At 45.9% G+C, this 22,213-nt stretch overlaps 2 long non-coding RNA genes across 5 annotated transcripts in view; both read right to left on the reverse strand.

Moving 5' to 3' along the window:
• Positions 1-22,213, reverse strand: part of LOC110072891 (uncharacterized) — a 601,139-nt gene that overhangs the window by 286,485 nt on the left and 292,441 nt on the right. The window lies entirely within an intron of this gene.
• Positions 17,921-18,177, reverse strand: LOC144584570 (uncharacterized). The gene is made up of 2 exons (XR_013538918.1): positions 18,108-18,177; positions 17,921-18,073 (listed from the first exon to the last, which is right to left on the reverse strand). It is a non-coding gene; the product is annotated as an uncharacterized LOC144584570 (long non-coding RNA).

The raw sequence follows: 22,213 nt of genomic DNA on the forward strand, positions 1-22,213 counted from the left end.
TGCAAACATGCTGTCTGTTTAGCATTAGTCTTTGCTGTCAATAATTTCTTCTCAAGTCTCTTAAGGGCTTCTGCAATGACCTGAGTTCATATTCAGAAAATATTTAACATCAGCAACTACTTAAGACATAGTCACGTGCTTTCATCTGTCTTCTGGCTGTTTTCCAGAAGATACTTTTCTTTTCATCCAAAAATGGTTTTATTTTAATCAACATATTATATATATTTTTTAAAATCACCCAAATTGAAATTAGCCAGGTAGATTTGTAGCATGGCTATGAAACAGTTCTGGACAAATCCTAACTTCCAAACCAAATCACATTGATTTTTGTAAGGTATGGATCAGAGAGAAAGGTCAGATTCTGTTCCTGGGTGAAGCAAAGCAATTTTACAGATCAATTTGTGTCCGGAGCTGAAATCAGGTAGGATGAAGCACAAATGACTTCTAACTTTTTTTGTTCCTTCTCCTTCCTTTATATCTCCCCTTCTTCTTTTTTAAGAGAAAGCAAACTTCAAATGAGCTTAGTACACAAACCCCTGGAGCTAGCTATTTGAAATTTAGCAGATTTACTTCGCTCCTTAAGTTCTACCACATTTCATATAAAAATTTGAAAATGCTGTAGTCATTTGGGTTTTCAGTGCAAGTCTGTGGGAGGCTTATAAGGAGAGATCAGATCAAATCAGATGAGGTACAAATGGGGGAATCCAACTCCCAACCCCTGGCTCTGTGGCCAAATATCTAACTATCTGAAAGAAAAGCAGGATATAGATGTAATAACTAAATTAATTCATTAATCTAATGCAGACCTTAAGCATGATCTTTTAACTACTCACTTTCTAGAAGGAAGATTGAACATTATTCAACGATACATTTCTCAGTGACCTTCAAATATGAAGGCAGATGACAATTCTCCGTCCAAAAATTAATGGCTAGTAATGTGTCTATAGTTGCCATCACTTAAAAAAATTGATACAAAATCATATCTTGTTACTGCTCCTTTGGTGAGGGATAATTCAATTGATACATAATGTTTTGTTAAGCATCAAATGACTTTTCGATGACATGGTACTTTCTTCTCCACACCCCCTTCCCTATCCCTTCTCTCCTGCATATTTAAATCACTACATGATTTGCTAGCAGCACATGATAGGACTGGGTCCAGAGCTGCACCGATGAAGGATGCATCTGCAGCAAGGTTTTTGCTGTCACCTGCTCCCTCTGCTCCCTTCATGGCCAATAGACCCTTCTGAGTAACAGGGATTGAAACAAGTGTGACTGCAGCGTGACAAGAGAAATTGCCCACAGTAGGCAGAAGCAACCTTCTCTTATTCAAATCTTATTTGCTTCACTGAGAGACGTGTCAGGAAGATCCCGGGTGAACTTTGTCCCTTGCAGTGGAAGCCACTCCAAAGTAAACCATGGAAATATTAACAAATTATTCCTCAAGAAAGCAAATGTCTGGAAGATATAACTTTGAGAGCAGAGCTTTAAAACTGCTGGATAAGTTTCTGTGTGTTCTTTTTGTCAGATTTCCAACAGAGGCACCAGAGATTATATTTTTGTTTTACTACATAAGGGGACTGGAGAACTCTTGATGCTGACAGAACAGTTTGTGTATTATTTGCCACCAGCAAGGGAGAGTCTGTCAAATTTGAATTCACAAGAGCAGAAGCTGACTGAATTCATGGCGTAGTGTGGGAAAATTACCTCAGCACAGTCTGCATTGGAGATTGTTCCTTATGCTGACATTTCTGATGCCCTGAAAGTTGCTGTGTTCACATCTTCTGTGACTAGTGTCAAAGAACATTCTCAATCTTCACATGCCAAGATGAGGAAAACCTACTGCAATGCCCAACAGACTCAACGCCTGTCAAATATATTCATTTAACACCAGGAGCCTGGGTTGTGGAACTGGAGTCTTAAAGGGAGCATTAGGGGTGGAAGAAAAGGCAAACGCTTTGGAACAAAAGACACTACTGTCACTTCCCCAAGTACTGAATTCGGATTTTATTTATTTTACTTTTCACTGTGATTACAGCAAGGTATTATTTTTTTATTGTGCAATCCCACCCAATTAACATGCTATGTGTCAGATGCTGAATAAAAATATGCATGGTCATACCTTGGATAAACTGCTCATCTTTGCATACAGACAGCTTTTGAGGAGATCAGTGTCATTTTGAGTTATTCATTCAAGTGTTAATTTGCTACATTCAAGTTGTTATGTTTTACTGGCACAAGTATAAGAGGCGATATAGATTCGTTTGAGTCAAGGCCTCTCACAGTTCCTTCTCCTTTAGCCCCAATGTACACAGTCACATCCGGCAATAAATTCTGAGAACCTTTAAGGGTAAGGAAGAACAACCCAACTCTTTTGCTGATGTGATAGAAGCAGAAATTTGTGCCACAAACACTCACGTAGCATCCAAGCTCCCATCCAAGCTTCTTGTCATAAACTGCCAGAGCAAATTGCACTGTTGTTAGGGGCACAAACAATTCAAAAGGCCAGACACAGCTATACACCCTTGGCATGAGTGTGCATTATTTCTTCATTTCAGCACAGAAAAAGAACAGATACCTTTAGTTGCACTTTTCAAGCAGAATGTGTTTAAGCTGTGAGTGATGCTTACTCCAGGTGAACTGAAGGATCTCATATATCAAACATTGTTGCAGTGAATATGGCAGTCGTACTTCAGAGCCTATTTGCTACGGATGGGCAGCCTTTAGCAGACAAATGCTGTGAAACCAGATCACTTAGAGTGTTAAAGGGGATAAGTAGCCAAGTTAGTTTGTTGCAGCAAAAACAAGTGAAAATCGTGCTAAGCACTAGCAAATGTCAGCCAGAATAAACATTTGTGCACTGTAGGCCACTTCATCAGTTGCATCTTTGTTGTTTCTACTCTTTACTCCAAGCCTACACTTACTTGCTTGGAGTCATAAGGCTGCAAATGTCAAATGCACTGATAACTGGTTTGCCTTCCATATTGTGTCTCCCTACAAAAGTTTGTAATAATGCTGCCATACAGATGATATAAAGTTAAGAATGCTCTACCAAGGAAAAGTGGAGCTGATGTCCACAAATCACAACATCCTGCCAAGTTTTCACTGTGGCCATTAATTACCTCCTTACTGAAACATTTACTTCTTCATGTTTCTTGTTGTGTGCTCCAACTGGACCCTGGTAGCTTTCAAAGAATATTGCTCCTTGTAGAGCTCCTTGTTTTGTGTTTTGCCATCATAAGTCAACATACAATCCAAAGTAACACGTACGTATTTAGGAGCAAAACAATCATCTAGTTTAGTAGTTCCCAACATTTGGTTCCCAGATGTTCTTGGGCTACAACTCCCAGAAATCCTGGCCAGCACATCCAGTGGTAAAGGCTTCTAGGAGTTTTACTCCAAGAACATCTGGGGATGCAAGGTATATAGTTGGATGCCATTCCAGGTAACCTGCCGTGTTTGAGACACTTTCTTGTTTCTCAGATGGAAGGCACATGACCCAGTCTTTGTAAGGTTGGGTTTAAGTTGATTTCCATCATAATATGCACCAAGTTCATCTAATACATCTGTTAGAGCAGGGAGCAGGAAGAAAGCAGGAAGACAGGAAAACAGCAAAGAGAGAGTCCAAAACAGCACAATGGAGATGGTGCTTCAGTCTCATTATGTTTGCAGGGCCATCTGGCCAAAGAGGCTACATGATGTACATGTTGTCTATAACTCTCCCTCTCTCGCTCTCACTCTCTTGGTTATTCCCAAGATGTCCTTCATCTAATGTAGAGGCTGTTTCCTATGGACCAGACCTTGGCAGGGCTCAGTGACTTTACAGTGGCCTACATTGACGACATAGGGATCTTCAGTAATACCTGGGAAGATCACCTGTTACACCTGGAGTTAGTGCTGCAGAGGTTAAGTGCAGCAGGGCTAACAGTAAAGGCCAGCAAGTGTCAGCTGGGCTCAGTGTCACAGAGGGAGCCGGTTGCCATGACTACTCAGTCTGGAACAGCTACCTCTGCTGATCAGGCTGAGGAAAATGGTCCTCTTGTGGAGGTAAAACGCTGCTTGCTGATAAAAACAGATTCTCAGTTGTTTGAGACAGCCGGGGTGGACGTAGGAATACTTGACCGTCAGTATAGGGGGCTGCGGGACACTTGTTCCCAGGTAACCCTGTGCCATCCAGATATTATTCCTCGGGAGTTTATAATCCCAAATGAGAGCATGAAGGTGGCAGGGATTGAGGGGCAGGTAATCTCTCTGCCAGTAGCAGAGGTACCTGTCAACTTTCAAGGCTGGAGGGGAGTTTGGAGGCTAGCGATTTCATCGACTCTGCCAGCAGCCGTGCTCGTGGGAAATGACCTGGCTGAACATGTGAGACGGGTGCTAGTGATTACACGCTCACAAGCCACCACGGGGACAGTTCAGGGGGGTAATGATGAGCCAGAGACGGAAGCAGAGGGGAGTTCAGAAGCTGTGGTGGAAACCTTAACCCCAGACAGCAGATTTGGACAGGAGCAAAAGGCAGATGCCACTCTCCAAAAGTGTTTTGAACAGGTGACTGACGCCCAGCTAACACCTGAAACCCCAGTGAGATTTCTGGAGAAAAAGGGGATTTTATATAGAGAAACCCTGAGGAATATCTCAAAAGGGGGAGATGGGATCAGAAGTCAGCTGGTGGTACCTGAAAAGTATCGCCCCATGATCTTACAAAGGGGTCACTCTGACATGTTTGCTGCACACTTAGGGGTGAACAAAACACAGCAGAGAATCACACAGAATTTCTACTGGCCTGACATAGGGAAGCAGATCAGGGAGTTCGGTAAGCAATGTGATGTGTGTCAAAGGCAGGGGAATAACCGCGACAGGACCAAAGCAAAGTTGTGCCCTTTGCCTGTGATTGACACTCCGTTCAAATGTATAAGGGTGGTTCATGTGAATGCCCTAAAACCCTACTACAGAGGGGAACAGAGGGTTTTATTCGCGATAAAAGCAGCTGAGAGTGAGGAAGCTGAATTGCCCTTCTGGGAGGGTAGAGGGGAAGTAAAATACAACCCAGAGGAGGTAAAGATCAGTCCTGCACTCACCCAAGACCAGCAGCAAGAACTAAAAATGCTGCTTAGTAAATATCAACAGGTGTTTTCCAACAAGCCGGGGATAGTGAAGGGAGTGATGCATCGGATCCACACAGGGGATGCACCCCCGCAGGCAGTATCCCCATACCGAGTAACGGGACCCTATAGGGACAAGGTGCGGAAGGAGCTGGACGAGATGCTGAGGGAGAACATAATCGTCCCCTCGTCTAGTCCTTGGTCCTCTCCGATAGTCCTTGTGGACAAGCCTGATGGGAGCATTAGGTTTTGTGTCGATTACAGGAAGTTAAACCGTGTAACCACTCCTGATGCCTACCCAATGCCCAGGCTAGACAACCTGATTGAAACCATAGGGGGTTGTCGGTTCATCTCATCATTGAACCTGGTAAAGGGATATTGGCAATTAAGAATTGATCCCAGGGATCAAGAAAAGACTGCCTTTTGCAGCCCTTTTGGTCTCTATGAGTTTCGAGTCCTGAGCTTTGGTCTCAGAAATGCACCAGCCACATTCCAAAGGCTGATGGACCAGACCTTGGCAGGGCTCAGTGACTTTACAGTGGCCTACATTGACGACATAGGGATCTTCAGTAATACCTGGGAAGATCACCTGATACACCTAGAGTTAGTGCTGCAGAGGTTAAGTGCAGCAGGGCTAACAGTAAAGGCCAGCAAGTGTCAGCTGGGTAGCCCAGAAATAAAATACTTGGGTCACATGGTAGGGGGAGGAATGATAAAACCCCTGGTGGCCAAAATAGAAGCTGTTCGTGATTGGCCTAGACCCAACACCAAGAAAAAGGTCAAATCATTTCTTGGGTTGGTGGGCTACTACAGAAAGTTCATCCCGAGGTTTAGCGAGATTGCGGCTCCGCTGACCGATCTGACGAGGAAGAAGGCTGATGACCGCATCCCGTGGACCAGCGACTGTGAGGCGGCGTTCCAGAGGTTGAAGGAGGCGTTAATCAACTATCCTGTCCTGCGTGCTCCAGACTTCGACCGGGAGTTCATCATCTACACCGATGCGTCTAACAGCGGGGTAGGAGCAGTTCTGTGCCAGGAGGATGAGAATGGTGACCAGCATCCAGTGTCCTACCTGAGTAGGAAACTTCAAAAAGGTGAGAGACATTTGGCAACCGTGGAGAAGGAGTGTTTGGCCATAGTCTACGCGATCCAGAAGGCCAAGCCTTACATCTGGGGAAGACATTTTATTCTGTGTACTGACCATTCACCATTGCAATGGTTAAAGACTATGAAAACCCACAATAGCAAACTTATGAGGTGGGCTTTAAACCTACAGGACTATGACTTTGAAGTGAAGGTGGTCAGAGGGTCAGTGAACTGTGTTGCTGACGCCTTATCAAGAAGACCTGAAGAATGAAGACGGCGAAAGAACATGGACTATGTGTATATAATGCTGATAAAAAGTAAAATGTACCTGGTTTTGAATTTGGTTTGTATTAATAAAGGTAAATTGATGTACTGTATATGGTAAAATGTTTAAATGCATATTTGCTATGGTTAACTTGGAGTGTAAGTATGAGTAAGTATAATATGGTATGTATAACTGTTTTTGTGTATTTTATACAGGTTGTTTTTTGGTGAAAAGCACGTTAGCTTTCCCCCTACAAAACAACTTATAAAGAGGGGAGGTGTTACATACAGCACTGATGTTACCTGTCTGTCATGGGTTTGGAGGGAAAGTTCCATCCTATGGGGAGTGGAAGGCGGGACATCAGGAGGAGGGGCTGTACTGTATAAATATGTGATGCCTGTGTGGTGGAAGGAACACTGAGAGACACTGGGGTGTGACGAAGCAGCAGCTGGGAAGAAGAAGCTGTTGTGGGAGTCTGTGTGTCAGACAGGGTACTTCTGTGTGTCAGAGTACCAACCTGATAGGTTCAGGTGTCTGTTGGTTAGCCAGAACTGATAGGTTCAGGGTCTGTGCTTCAAGTTAAGGGTTCTGGGTGAACCAAACTGTATGCTTGTATGAGTGAGAATAAGCCACGTTACTTTATCCTATTCACCTGATTGTTTATTTTTCCCTGTGTGTATTTAAAATAAACCTTATTCTTTTTATTGTTTAAAAAATCCATCCCTGGTCTGTGTGACTTCTTACAGGGAGTGGTTGGTGGCAGCTTAGTGAAACTGTGTGGCAGATCCCAGTAGGCAGCAGAAAACCTGCAAGCTCAGAAGGTCACTTTATCCTATTCACCTGATTGTTTATTTTTCCCTGTGTGTATTTAAAATAAACCTTATTCTTTTTATTGTTTAAAAATCCATCCCTGGTCTGTGTGACTTCTTACAGGGAATGGTTGGTGGCAGCTTAGTGTAACTGTGTGACATATCCCGGTAGGTCTGGGTTTGTCACATTGATTGGTGTCCAGCGTGTGGGATACGACTGGTCCAGTTGTCCAGCGGTCCAGCAAAGCCTTGGCAGGTGTGCCCAGCCTGTAGTAGGGTTTTAGGGCATTCACATGAACCACCCTCCTTGCTTGGTTCTCCTCCTGCTCTATTAGGTAGTTCAGGTCTGACATCTTGGAAATGACCCTATATGGTCCTGCCCATTTGAGCTGCAGTTTGTTCTCTCTGCAGGGCCTAAGCCAAAGCACTTCCTCCCCTGGGTCAAAGTGCCTCTCTCTAGCTTTGTGGTCATACCATGTTTTCTGTCTGACCTTCTGAGCTTGCAGGTTTTCTGCTGCCAGCTCTAGATTTCTCCTTAGGTCATTCATCAAGGTGTCTATGTATGTCACAACGTCTTGTGGGTCATCCTGGGTGATCTGCTCCCAATTTTGTTTGATCAAATCAAGGGGCCCTTTCACCCCTAAGTGTGCAGCAAACATGACAGAGTGACCCCTTTGTAAGATCATGGGGCGATACCCAGAACCCTTAACTTAAAGCACAGACCCTGAACCTATCAGTTCTGGCTAACCAACAGACACCTGAACCTATCAGGTTGGTACTCTGACACACAGTAGTACCCTGTCTGACACACAGACTCCCACAACAGCTTCTTCTTCCCAGCTGCTGCTTCGTCACAACCCAGTGTCTCCCAGCATCATCTCTCTCACCACACAGGCATCACATATTTATACAGTACAGCCCCTCCTCCTGATGTCCCGCCTTCCACTCCCCATAGGATGGAACTTTCCCTCCAAACCCATGACAGACAGGTAACATCAGCCAAACACTCCTTCTCCACGGTTGCCAAATGTCTCTCACCTTTTTGAAGTTTCCTACTCAGGTAGGACACTGGATGCTGGTCACCATTCTCATCCTCCTGGCACAGAACTGCTCCTACCCCGCTGTTAGACGCATCGGTGTAGATGATGAACTCCCGGTCGAAGTCTGGAGCACGCAGGACAGGATAGTTGATTAACGCCTCCTTCAACCTCTGGAACGCCGCCTCACAGTCGCTGGTCCACGGGATGCGGTCATCAGCCGTCTTCCTCGTCAGATCGGTCAGCGGAGCTGCAATCTCGCTAAACCTCGGGATGAACTTTCTGTAGTAGCCCACCAACCCAAGAAATGATTTGACTTTTTTCTTGGTGTTGGGTCTAGGCCAATCACGAACTGCTTCTATTTTGGCCTCCAGGGGTTTTATCATTCCTCCCCCTACCATGTGACCCAAGTATTTTATTTCTGGGCTACCCAGCTGACACTTGCTGGCCTTTACTGTTAGCCCTGCTGCACTTAACCTCTGCAGCACTAACTCCAGGTGTATCAGGTGATCTTCCCAGGTATTACTGAAGATCCCTATGTCGTCAATGTAGGCCACTGTAAAGTCACTGAGCCCTGCCAAGGTCTGGTCCATCAGCCTTTGGAATGTGGCTGGTGCATTTCTGAGACCAAAGCTCAGGACTCGAAACTCATAGAGACCAAAAGGGCTGCAAAAGGCAGTCTTTTCTTGATCCCTGGGATCAATTCTTAATTGCCAATATCCCTTTACCAGGTCCAATGATGAGATGAACCGACAACCCCCTATGGTTTCAATCAGGTTGTCTAGCCTGGGCATTGGGTAGGCATCAGGAGTGGTTACACGGTTTAATTTCCTGTAATCAACCATAGGGGGTTGTCGGTTCATCTCATCATTGGACCTGGTAAAGGGATATTGGCAATTAAGAATTGATCCCAGGGATCAAGAAAAGACTGCCTTTTGCAGCCCTTTTGGTCTCTATGAGTTTCGAGTCCTGAGCTTTGGTCTCAGAAATGCACCAGCCACATTCCAAAGGCTGATGGACCAGACCTTGGCAGGGCTCAGTGACTTTACAGTGGCCTACATTGACGACATAGGGATCTTCAGTAATACCTGGGAAGATCACCTGTTACACCTGGAGTTAGTGCTGCAGAGGTTAAGTGCAGCAGGGCTAACAGTAAAGGCCAGCAAGTGTCAGCTGGGTAGCCCAGAAATAAAATACTTGGGTCACATGGTAGGGGGAGGAGTGATAAAACCCCTGGAGGCCAAAATAGAAGCTGTTCGTGATTGGCCTAGACCCAACACCAAGAAAAAAGTCAAATCATTTCTTGGGTTGGTGGGCTACTACAGAAAGTTCATCCCGAGGTTTAGCGAGATTGCGGCTCCGCTGACCGATCTGACGAGGAAGAAGGCTGATGACCGCATCCCGTGGACCAGCGACTGTGAGGCGGCGTTCCAGAGGTTGAAGGAGGCGTTGATCAACTATCCAGTCCTGCGTGCTCCAGACTTCGACCGGGAGTTCATCATCTACACCGATGCGTCTAACACCGGGGTAGGAGCAGTTCTGTGCCAGGAGGATGAGAATGGTGACCAGCATCCAGTGTCCTACCTGAGTAGGAAACTTCAAAAAGGTGAGAGACATTTGGCAACCGTGGAGAAGGAGTGTTTGGCCATAGTCTACGCGATCCAGAAGGCCAAGCCTTACATCTGGGGAAGACATTTTATTCTGTGTACTGACCATTCACCATTGCAATGGTTAAAGACAATGAAAACCCACAATAGCAAACTTATGAGGTGGGCTTTAAACCTACAGGACTATGACTTTGAAGTGAAGGTGGTCAGAGGGTCAGTGAACTGGGTTGCTGACGCCTTGTCAAGAAGACCTGAAGATTGAAGACGGCGAAAGAACATGGACTATATGTATATAATGATGACAAAAAGTAAAATGTACCTGGTTTTGAATTTGGTTTGTATGAATAAAGGTAAATTGATGTAATGTATATGGTAAATGTTTAAATGCCTAAATGGTAAATGTTTAACTTAGAATGTAAGTATGAGTAAGTATAATATGGTATGTATAACTGTTGTTGTGTATTTTATACAGGTTGTTTTTTGGTGAAAAGCACGTTAGCTTTCCCCCTACAAAACAACTTATAAAGAGGGGAGGTGTTACATACAGCACTGATGTTACCTGTCTGTCATGGGTTTGGAGGGAAAGTTCCATCCTATGGGGAGTGGAAGGCGGGACATCAGGAGGAGGGGCTGTACTGTATAAATATGTGATGCCTGTGTGGTGAGATAGGCAGATGCTGAGAGACACTGTGAGACACTGGGTTGTGACGAAGCAGCAGCTGGGAAGAAGAAGCTGTTGTGGGAGTCTGTGTGTCAGACAGGGTACTACTGTGTGTCAGAGTACCAACCTGATAGGTTCAGGTGTCTGTTGGTTAGCCAGAACTGATAGGTTCAGGGTCTGTGCTTCAAGTTAAGGGTTCTGGGTGAACCAAACTGTATGCATGTATGAGTGAGAATAAGCCACGTTACTTTATCCTATTCACCTGATTGTTTATTTTCCTGTGTGTGTATTTAAATAAACCTTATCCTTTTTATTGTTTGAAAATCCATCCCTGGTCTGTGTGACTTCTTACAGGGAATGGTTGGTGGCAGCTTAGTGTAACTGTGTGGCAGATCCCAGTAGGTCTGCTGGGAAGAAGAAGCTGTTGTGGGAGTCTGTGTGTCAGACAGGGTACTACTGTGTGTCAGAGTACCAACCTGATAGGTTCAGGTGTCTGTTGGTGAGCCAGAACTGATAGGTTCAGGGTCTGTGCTTCAAGTTAAGGGTTCTGTGTGAACCAAACTGTATGCTTGTATGAGTGAGGATAAGCCACGTTACTTTATTTTATTCACCTGATTGTTTTATTTTTCCCTGTGTGTATTTAAATAAACCTTATTCTTTTATTGTTTAAAAATCCATCCCTGGTCTGTGTGACTTCTTACAGGGAATGGTTGGTGGCAGCTTAGTGTAACTGTGTGGCAGATCCCAGTAGGTCTGGGTTTGCCACATTGACTCAGTTCATGCTGTTGGGCTATGAGCAATTTTCTAAGTTCTGGGTTCTGCTCTACTGTGCTGTCACCCTGCACTGAGCCAAATTCATCCTCAGAACCTTGGTCAATCTGGGGGTCTTTCACTTCACTCATTTCGGCCATCTGGCTTCGAGTCAAGGGCATAATCCCCCCCTCAGAACAGGCTGCTTTAAAAGTCAAGCCTCAAAATAAAACGACCACTTTTTTCCTTTTTGCCTCAGAACCAGCTCTCCCTAGAGATTGCTGCTGTTCTTCAGCACTAACTTGCAACAGTATCGAGTCAGAGCCTACCCCCCTCTGCTGGGCCTCTCAGCTGGCAAGCTAGCTCGCTGTTACTACGCAGTATTGCCTCAGCTTTTTCCCGCCAAAACTAGGCTGCCTCAGAGCACCTTAATCTAAGTCTCCCCAGTTGGCACGTTCTTCTACTAGCGCACCTCCCCGTGAGGTACACCTAGAAGATTACCTACGCGCCTCAGACTGTCCCTGACTAGACCCCCCTTGCTCTGGGCACACTTGCCAAGGCTTTGCTGGACCCCTGGACAACTGGACCAGTCGTATCCCACACGCTGGACAATCTCCCTTGTGGTACACAGGGAATTTCTTCAGGTCAGCTTTAGACAGTTGGCCTCCCTCAGAATCCCTATTATTATTATTGTTCTGGTTCATCAGTTCCAGTTTTCTTAATTCAAACGCCATTTTCTCTCTCTCCATTCTTTCTTCTCTCTCCAGTCTCTTCGGGGGCGTGGGTTCGAATCCCACCGCTGCCACCAATCAATGTGACAAACCCAGACCTACTGGGATATGTCACACAGTTACTAAGCTGCCACCAACCATTCCCTTTAAGAATTCACACAGACCAGGGATGGATTTTTAAACAATAAAAAGAATTAGGTTTATTTAAATACACACACAGGGATAATAAAATAATCAGGTGAATAGGATAAAGTAACGTGGCTTATTCTCACTCATACAAGCATACAGTTTGGTTCACCCAGAACCCTTAACTTAAAGCACAGACCCTGAACCTATCAGTTCTGGCTAACCAACAGACACCTGAACCTATCAGGTTGGTACTCTGACACACAGTAGTACCCTGTCTGACACACAGACTCCCACAACAGCTCCTTCTTCCCAGCTGCTGCTTCGTCACATCCCAGTGTCTCTCAGCATCTCCTAGCATCTCATATTTATACAGTACAGCCCCTCCTCCTGATGTCCCGCCTTCCACTCTCCATAGGATGGAACTTTCCCTCCAAACCCATGACAGACAGGTAACATCAGTGCTGTATGTAACACCTCCCCTCTTTATAAGTTGTTTTGTAGGGGGAAAGCTAACGTGCTTTTCACCAAAAAACAACCTTGATAAAATACACAACAACAGTTATACATACCATATTATACTTACTCATACTTACACTCTAAGTTAAACCATAGCAATTATGCATTTAAACATTTACCATATACATTACATCAATTTACCTTTATTCATACAAACCAAATTCAGAAAAACAGGTACATTTAACCTTTTGTCATCATTATATACACATAGTCCATGTTTCTTTCGCCGTCTTCAATCTTCAGGTCTTCTTGATAAGGCGTCAGCAACACAGTTCACTGACCCTCTGACCACCTTCACTTCAAAGTCATAGTCCTGTAGGTTTAAAGCCCACCTCATAAGTTTGCTATTGTGGGTTTTCATTGTCTTTAACCATTGCAATGGTGAATGGTCAGTACACAGAATAAAATGTCTTCCCCAGATGTAAGGCTTGGCCTTCTGGATCGCGTAGACTATGGCCAAACACTCCTTCTCCACGGTTGCCAAATGTCTCTCACCTTTTTGAAGTTTCCTACTCAGGTAGGACACTGGATGCTGGTCACCATTCTCATCCTCCTGGCACAGAACTGCTCCTACCCCGCTGTTAGACGCATCGGTGTAGATGATGAACTCCCGGTCGAAGTCTGGAGCACGCAGGACAGGATAGTTGATTAACGCCTCCTTCAACCTCTGGAACGCCGCCTCACAGTCGCTGGTCCACGGGATGCGGTCATCAGCCGTCTTCCTCGTCAGATCGGTCAGCGGAGCCGCAATCTCGCTAAACCTCGGGATGAACTTTCTGTAGTAGCCCACCAACCCAAGAAATGATTTGACTTTTTTCTTGGTGTTGGGTCTAGGCCAATCACGAACAGCTTCTATTTTGGCCTCTAGGGGTTTTATCACTCCTCCCCCTACCATGTGACCCAAGTATTTTATTTCTGGGCTACCCAGCTGACACTTGCTGGCCTTTACTGTTAGCCCTGCTGCACTTAACCTCTGCAGCACTACCTCCAGGTGTATCAGGTGATCTTCCCAGGTATTACTGAAGATCCCTATGTCGTCAATGTAGGCCACTGTAAAGTCACTGAGCCCTGCCAAGGTCTGGTCCATCAGCCTTTGGAATGTGGCTGGTGCATTTCTGAGACCAAAGCTCAGGACTCGAAACTCATAGAGACCAAAAGGGCTGCAAAAGGCAGTCTTTTCTTGATCCCTGGGATCAATTCTTAATTGCCAATATCCCTTTACCAGGTCCAATGATGAGATGAACCGACAACCCCCTATGGTTTCAATCAGGTTGTCTAGCCTGGGCATTGGGTAGGCATCAGGAGTGGTTACACGGTTTAATTTCCTGTAATCGACACAAAACCTAATGCTCCCATCAGGCTTGTCCACAAGGACTATCGGAGAGGACCAAGGACTAGAAGAGGGGACGATTATGTTCTCCCTCAGCATCTCGTCCAGCTCCTTCCGCACCTTGTCCCTATAGGGTCCCGTTACTCGGTATGGGGATACTGCCTGCGGGGGTGCATCCCCTGTGTGGATCCGATGCATCACTCCCTTCACTATCCCCGGCTTGTTGGAAAACACCTGTTGATATTTACTAAGCAGCATTTTTAGTTCTTGCCGCTGGTCTTGGGTGAGTGCAGGACTGATCTTTACCTCCTCTGGGTTGTATTTTACTTCCCCTCTACCCTCCCAGAAGGGTAATTCAGCTTCCTCACTCTCAGCTGCTTTTATCGCGAATAAAACCCTCTGTTCCCCTCTGTAGTAGGGTTTTAGGGCATTCACATGAACCACCCTCCTTGCTTGGTTCTCCTCCTGCTCTATTAGGTAGTTCAGGTCTGACATCTTGGAAATGACCCTATATGGTCCTGCCCATTTGAGCTGCAGCTTATTCTCTCTGCAGGGCCTAAGCCAAAGCACTTCCTCCCCTGGGTCAAAGTGCCTCTCTCTAGCTTTGTGGTCATACCATGTTTTCTGTCTGACCTTCTGAGCTTGTAGGTTTTCTGCTGCCAGCTCTAGATTTCTCCTTAGGTCATTCATCAAGGTGTCTATGTATGTCACAACGTCTTGTGGGTCATCCTGGGTGATCTGCTCCCAATTTTGTTTGATCAAATCTAGGGGCCCTTTCACCCTTCTCCCAAATAAAAGTTCAAATGGACTGAACCCGGTACTGGCTTGTGGCACTGATCGATAAGCAAACAAAAGGGATTGCAGCTTCTGGTCCCAATTGTTTGGATTCTCTGCCAAGTAAGCCCTAATCATGCGCATTAGAGTCCCATTGAACTTCTCAGTTAACCCATTACTTTCAGGATGATAGGCAGTGGTTTCCTTGTGCTTAATTCCACAGATTTGCCATAAGCGTTTCATGAGCTTTGATGTGAACGATGCGCCCAAATCTGTGATTATCTCTGAGGCAAATCCCATCCTGGACATATACCCCACCAAAGCATCGGCCACTGTGTTAGTTTCAATGTTTGTCAAGGGTATGGCTTCAGGACACCTTGTGGCATGGTCCACAATTGTTAGAATGAACCTGTTCCCCCTCTTTGTGGCCTTGGGCAAAGGTCCCACAATATCCACCCCTATGCATTTGAACGGAGTGTCAATCACAGGCAAAGGGCACAACTTTGCTTTGGTCCTGTCGCGGTTATTCCCCTGCCTTTGACACACATCACATTGTTTACAGAACTCCCTGATCTGCTTCCCTATGTCAGGCCAGTAGAAATTCTGTGTGATTCTCTGCTGTGTTTTGTTCACCCCTAAGTGTGCAGCAAACATGTCAGAGTGACCCCTTTGTAAGATCATGGGGCGATACTTTTCAGGTACCACCAGCTGACTTCTGATCCCATCTCCCCCTTTTGAGATATTCCTCAGGGTCTCTCTATATAAAATCCCCTTTTTCTCCAGAAATCTCACTGGGGTTTCAGGTGTTAGCTGGGCGTCAGTCACCTGTTCAAAACACTTTTGGAGAGTGGCGTCTGCCTTTTGCTCCTGTCCAAATCTGCTGTCTGTGGTTAAGGTTTCCACCACAGCTTCTGAACTCCCCTCTGCTTCCGTCTCTGGCTCATCATTACCCCCCTGAACTGTCCCCGTGGTGGCTTGTGAACGTGTAATCACTAGCACCCTTTTCACATGTTCAGCCAGGTCATTTCCCACGAGCACGGCTGCTGGCAGAGTCGATGAAATTGCTAGCCGCCAAACTCCCCTCCAGCCTTGAAAGTTGACAGGTACCTCTGCTACTGGCAGAGAGATTACCTGCCCCTCAATCCCTGCCACCTTCATGCTCTCATTTGGGATTATAAACTCCCTAGGGATGATATCTGGATGGCACAGGGTTACCTGGGAACAAGTGTCCCGCAGCCCCCTATACTGACGGTCAAGTATTCCTACGTCCACCCCTGCTGTCTCAAACAACTGAGAATCTGTTTTCACCAGCAAGCAGCGCTTTACCTCCACCAGAGGACCATTTTCCTCAGCCTGATCAGCAGAGGTAGCTGTTCCAGACTGAGTAGCCATGGCAACAGGCTCCCTCAGTGACACTGAGCCTTGCTCTTTCTGGACACAGAACACAGCTTTTGGCTTGGTCCCACTAGACTCCTGAGGCACCATTCCTTTTAGCTGCTTTAATTTCTCACACTCTGAGATTAGATGACCCTTTCCCTGACAGAAATAACATTTTCTGGTGTATTTTGATTCTCTCTCATCTTGTTTTGGTTTTCCCTCCAAAATCTGAGGTCTTGGTTTCATGTCTGAGGGCTTCCCTTCACCATGGGCCCCTCCCCCTTGCTGGCTTTTCCCTGGTCCCTGAGAGTACTTGCTGTAGGTTTCTTTGGGTTTCCCTACAGATTTCCCCTCACCCAAGGGCTTTCTTATTTGGGAAATAAAATCTGCAATCTCTGCGGCTGCTGCCACAGATTTCGGTTTCCTTTCCCTCACCTGGAATTTCAATTCCCCATGCAGGACTGAATAGAACTGTTCCAGCGCTATCAAGTCTTTCAGCTGCTCATAGGTCTCTATCCCCTCCTGCGATAGCCATTTCTCAAGCAGCCTCACCAATTGGGCCCCCACTTGGGTAAAGGTCTGTTCTGGTTTTTTGGTGAGGGACCTGAATCTTTGTCTCAGCTGCTCCGCATTGATCCCATGTCTGGCAAAGACCAGTTTTTTAAACTCTGCAAAATCTTTCATCAGTTCCTCAGGCATCTCGGCATAGACCTCAGCCAGGCTACCACTGATTAAAGATCGCATGATGGTCATCTTCTCAGTTTCCCTCACTGAGAAGTCCACAAACGCTCTTTCCACTAAGGAAAAGAACACCTCAGGACAATCTCCCTTGTGGTACACAGGGAATTTCTTCAGGTCAGCTTTAGACAGTTGGCCTCCCTCAGAATCCCTATTATTATTATTGTTCTGGTTCATCAGTTCCAGTTTTCTTAATTCAAACGCCATTTTCTCTCTCTCCATTCTTTCTTCTCTCTCCATTCTCTCTCTCTCTAATGCCAATTCAAATTGCCTTTGTTTCTCCCTTTCCCTTTCTTCTCCATTTCAAATTGCCTCATCCTCAGTTCATGCTGTTGGGCTATGAGCAATTTTCTGAGTTCTGGGTTCTGCTCTCCTGTGCTGTCACCTTGCACTGAGCCAAATTCATCCTCAGAACCTTGGTCAATCTGGGGGTCTTTCACTTCACTCATTTCGGTCATCTGGCTTCGAGTCAAGGGCATAATCCCCCCTCAGAACAGGCTGCTTTAAAAAGTCAAGCCTCAAAATAAAACGACCACTTTTTTCCTTCTTGCCTCAGAACCAGCTCTCCCTAGAGATTGCTGCTGTTCTTCAGCACTAACTTGCAACAGTATCGAGTCAGAGCCTACCCCCCTCTGCTGGGCCTCTCAGCTGGCAAGCTAGCTCACTGTTACTACGCAGTTTTGCCTCAGCTTTTTCCCGCCAAAACTAGGCTGCCTCAGAGCACCTTAATCTAAGTCTCCCCAGTTGGCACGTTCTTCTACTAGCGCACCTCCCCGTGAGGTACACCTAGAAGATTACCTACGCGCCTCAGACTGTCCCTGACTAGACCCCCCTTGCTCTGGGCACACTTGCCAAGGCTTTGCTGGACCGCTGGACAACTGGACCAGTCGTATCCCACACGCTGGACACCAATCAATGTGACAAACCCAGACCTACTGGGATATGTCACACAGTTACACTAAGCTGCCACCAACCATTCCCTGTAAGAAGTCACACAGACCAGGGATGGATTTTTAAACAATAAAAAGAATAAGGTTTATTTTAAATACACACAGGGAAAAATAAACAATCAGGTGAATAGGATAAAGTAACGTGGCTTATTCTCACTCATACATACACACAGTTTGGTTCACACAGAACCCTTAACTTGAAGCACAGACCCTGAACCTATCAGTTCTGGCTAACCAACAGACACCTGAACCTATCAGGTTGGTACTCTGACACACAGTAGTACCCTGTCTGACACACAGACTCCCACAACAGCTTTACTGTTAGCCCTGCTGCACTTAACCTCTGCAGCACTAACTCCAGGTGTATCAGGTGATCTTCCCAGGTATTACTGAAGATCCCTATGTCGTCAATGTAGGCCACTGTAAAGTCACTGAGCCCTGCCAAGGTCTGGTCCATCAGCCTTTGGAATGTGGCTGGTGCATTCCGAGGGGAGGTGTTACATACAGCACTGATGTTACCTGTCTGTCATGGGTTTGGAGGGAAAGTTCCATCCTATGGGGAGTGGAAGGCGGGACATCAGGAGGAGGGGCTGTACTGTATAAATATGTGATGCCTGTGTGGTGAGAGAGGAGACACTGGGAGACACTGGGTTGTGACGAAGCAGCAGCTGGGAAGAAGAAGCTGTTGTGGGAGTCTGTGTGTCAGACAGGGTACTTCTGTGTGTCAGAGTACCAACCTGATAGGTTCAGGTGTCTGTTGGGTAGCCAGAACTGATAGGTTCAGGGTCTGTGCTTCAAGTTAAGGGTTCTGGGGGAACCAAACTGTATGCTTGTCAATGTGACAAACCCAGACCTACTGGGATATGTCACACAGTTACACTAAGCTGCCACCAACCATTCCCTTTAAGAAGTCACACAGACCAGGGATGGATTTTTCAACAATAAAAAGAATAAGGTTTATTTAAATACACACAGGGAAAAATAAACAATCAGGTGAATAAAATATAGTAACGTGGCTAATTCTCATTCACACAGGCATACAGTTTGGTTCACCCAGAACCCTTAACTTGAAGCACAGACCCTGAACCTATCAGTTCTGGCTAATCAACAGACACCTGAACCTATCAGGTTGGTACTCTGACACACAGTAGTACCCTGTCTGACACACAGACTCCCACAACAGCTTCTTCTTCCCAGCTGCTGCTTCGTCACAACCCAGTGTCTCTCACAGTGTCTCTCAGCATCTTCCAGTATCTCTCTCTTCACCACACAGGCATCACATACACACAGGGAAAAATAAACAATCAGGTAAATAAGATAAAGTAACGTGGCTTATTCTCACTCATACAAGCATACAGTTTGGTTCACACAGAACCCTTAACTAGAAGCACAGACCCTGAACCTATCAGTTCTGGCTAACCAACAGACACCTGAACCTATCAGGTTGGTACTCTGACACACAGAAGTACCCTGTCTGACACACAGACTCCCAATCAATGTGACAAACCCAGACCTACTGGGATCTGCCCTCCTGTGCTGTCACCCTGCACTGAGCCAAATTCATCCTCAGAACCTTGGTCAATCTGGGGGTCTTTCACTTCACTCATGTCTGCTATCTGGCTTCGAGTCAAGGGCATAATCCCCCCTCAGAACAGGCTGCTTTAAAAGTCAAGCCTCAAAATAAAACGACCACTTTTTTCCTTTTTGCCTCAGAACCAGCTCTCCCTAGAGATTGCTGCTGTTCTTCAGCACTAACTTGCAACAGTATCGAGTCAGAGCCTACCCCCCTCTGCTGGGCCTCTCAGCTGGCAAGCTAGCTCACTGTTACTACGCAGTTTTGCCTCAGCTTTTTCCCGCCAAAACTAGGCTACCTCAGAGCACCTTAATCTAAGTCTCCCCAGTTGGCACGTTCTTCTACTAGCGCACCTCCCCGTGAGGTACACCTAGAAGATTACCTACGCGCCTCAGACTGTCCCTGACTAGACCCCCCTTGCTCTGGGCACACTTGCCAAGGCTTTGCTGGACCGCTGGACAACTGGACCAGTCGTATCCCACACGCTGGACACCAAGTTCCATCCTATGGGGAGTGGAAGGCGGGACATCAGGAGGAGGGGCTGTACTGTATAAATATGTGGAGCGTGTGAGAGACACTGTGAGACACTGGGGATGTGACGAAGCAGCAGCTGGGAAGAAGAAGCTGTTGTGGGAGTCTGTGTGTCAGACAGGGTACTACTGTGTGTCAGAGTACCAACCTGATAGGTTCAGGTGTTGCGGGACACTTGTTCCCAGGTAACCCTGTGCCATCCAGATATTATTCCTAGGGAGGTTATAATCCCAAATGAGAGCATGAAGGTGGCAGGGATTGAAGGGCAGGTGATCTCTCTGCCAGTAGCAGAGGTACCTGTCAACTTTCAAGGCTGGAGGGGGGTTTGGCGGCTAGCAATTTCATCGACTCTGCCAGCAGCCGTGCTCGTGGGAAATGACCTGGCTGAACATGTGAAACGGGTGCTAGTGATTACACGCTCACAAGCCACCACAGGGAAAGCACTTCCTCCCCTGGGTCAAAGTGCCTCTCTCTAGCTTTGTGGTCATACCATGTTTTCTGTCTGACCTTCTGAGCTTGCAGGTTTTCTGCTGCCAGCTCTAGATTTCGCTTTAGGTCATTCATCAAGGTGTCTATGTATGTCACAACGTCTTGTGGGTCATCCTGGGTGATCTGCTCCCAATTTTGTTTGATCAAATCAAGGGGCCCTTTCACCCTTCTCCCAAATAAAAGTTCAAATGGACTAAACCCGGTACTGGCTTGAGGCTTGACTTTTTAAAGCAGCCTGTTCTGAGGGGGGATTATGCCCTTGACTCGAAGCCAGATGACCGAAATGAGTGAAGTGAAAGACCCCCAGATTGACCAAGGTTCTGAGGATGAATTTGGCTCAGTGCAAGGTGACAGCACAGGAGAGCAGAACCCAGAACTCAGAAAATTGCTCATAGCCCAACAGCATGAACTGAGGATGAGGCAATTTGAAGTGGAGGAAAGGTTAGAGAGAGAAAAAATGGAGGAAAGGGAAAGGGAGAAACAACGGCAATTTGAATTAGAGAGAGAGAGAGAGAGAATGGAGAGGGAGGAAAGATTGGAGAGAGAGAGAATGGAAATGGAGAGGGAGAGAGAGAAAATTGCTCTGGAGAAAGAAAGAATGGCCTTTGAATTAAAAAAACAGGGTACTACTGTGTGTCAGAGTACCAACCTGATAGGTTCAGGTGTCTGTTGGTTAGCCAGAACTGATAGGTTCAGGGTCTGTGCTTTAAGTTAAGGGTTCTGGGTGAACCAAACTGTATGCTTGTATGAGTGAAAATAAGCCACGTTACTTTATCCTATTCACCTGATTGTTTATTTTTCCCTGTGTGTATTTAAAATAAACCTTATTCTTTTTATTGTTTAAAAATCCATCCCTGGTCTGTGTGACTTCTTAAAGGGAATAAAGTAACGTGGCTTATTCTCACTCATACAAGCATACAGTTTGGTTCACACAGAACCCTTAACTTGAAGCACAGACCCTGAACCTATCAGTTCTGGCTACCCAACAGACACCTGAACCTATCAGGTTGGTACTCTGACACACAGCAGTACCCTGTCTGACACACAGACTCCCACAACAGCTTCTTCTTCCCAGCTGCTGCTTCGTCACAACCCAGTGTCTCTCAGTGTCTCCCAGTGTGTCTCAGTGTCTCTCTCTTCACCACACAGGCATCACATATTTATACAGTACAGCCCCTCCTCCTGATGTCCCGCCTTCCACTCCCCATAGGATGGAACTTTCCCTCCAAACCCATGACAGACAGGTAACATCAGTGCTGTTATGTAACACCTCCCCTCTTTATAAGTTGTTTTGTAGGGGGAAAGCTAACGTGCTTTTCACCAAAAAACAACCTGGATAAAATACACAACAACAGTTACACATACCTTATTATACTTACTCATACTTACATTCTAAGTTAACCATAGCAATTATGCATTTAAACATTTACCATATACATTACATCAATTTACCTTTATTCATACAAACCAAATTCAAAACCAGGTACATTTAACTTTTGTCATCATTATACACACATAGTCCATGTTCTTTCGCCGTCTTCATTCTTCAGGTCTTCTTGATAAGGCGTCAGCAACACAGTTCACTGACCCTCTGACCACCTTCACTTCAAAGTCATAGTCCTGTAGGTTTAAAGCCCACCTCATAAGTTTGCTATTGTGGGTTTTCATTGTCTTTAACCATTGCAATGGTGAATGGTCAGTACACAGAATAAAATGTCTTCCCCAGATGTAAGGCTTGGCCTTCTGGATCGCGTAGAC

Source organism: Pogona vitticeps, chromosome 1 (assembly GCF_051106095.1).
Source record: "Pogona vitticeps strain Pit_001003342236 chromosome 1, PviZW2.1, whole genome shotgun sequence".
In the NCBI taxonomy this organism is placed as follows: domain Eukaryota; kingdom Metazoa; phylum Chordata; class Lepidosauria; order Squamata; family Agamidae; genus Pogona; species Pogona vitticeps.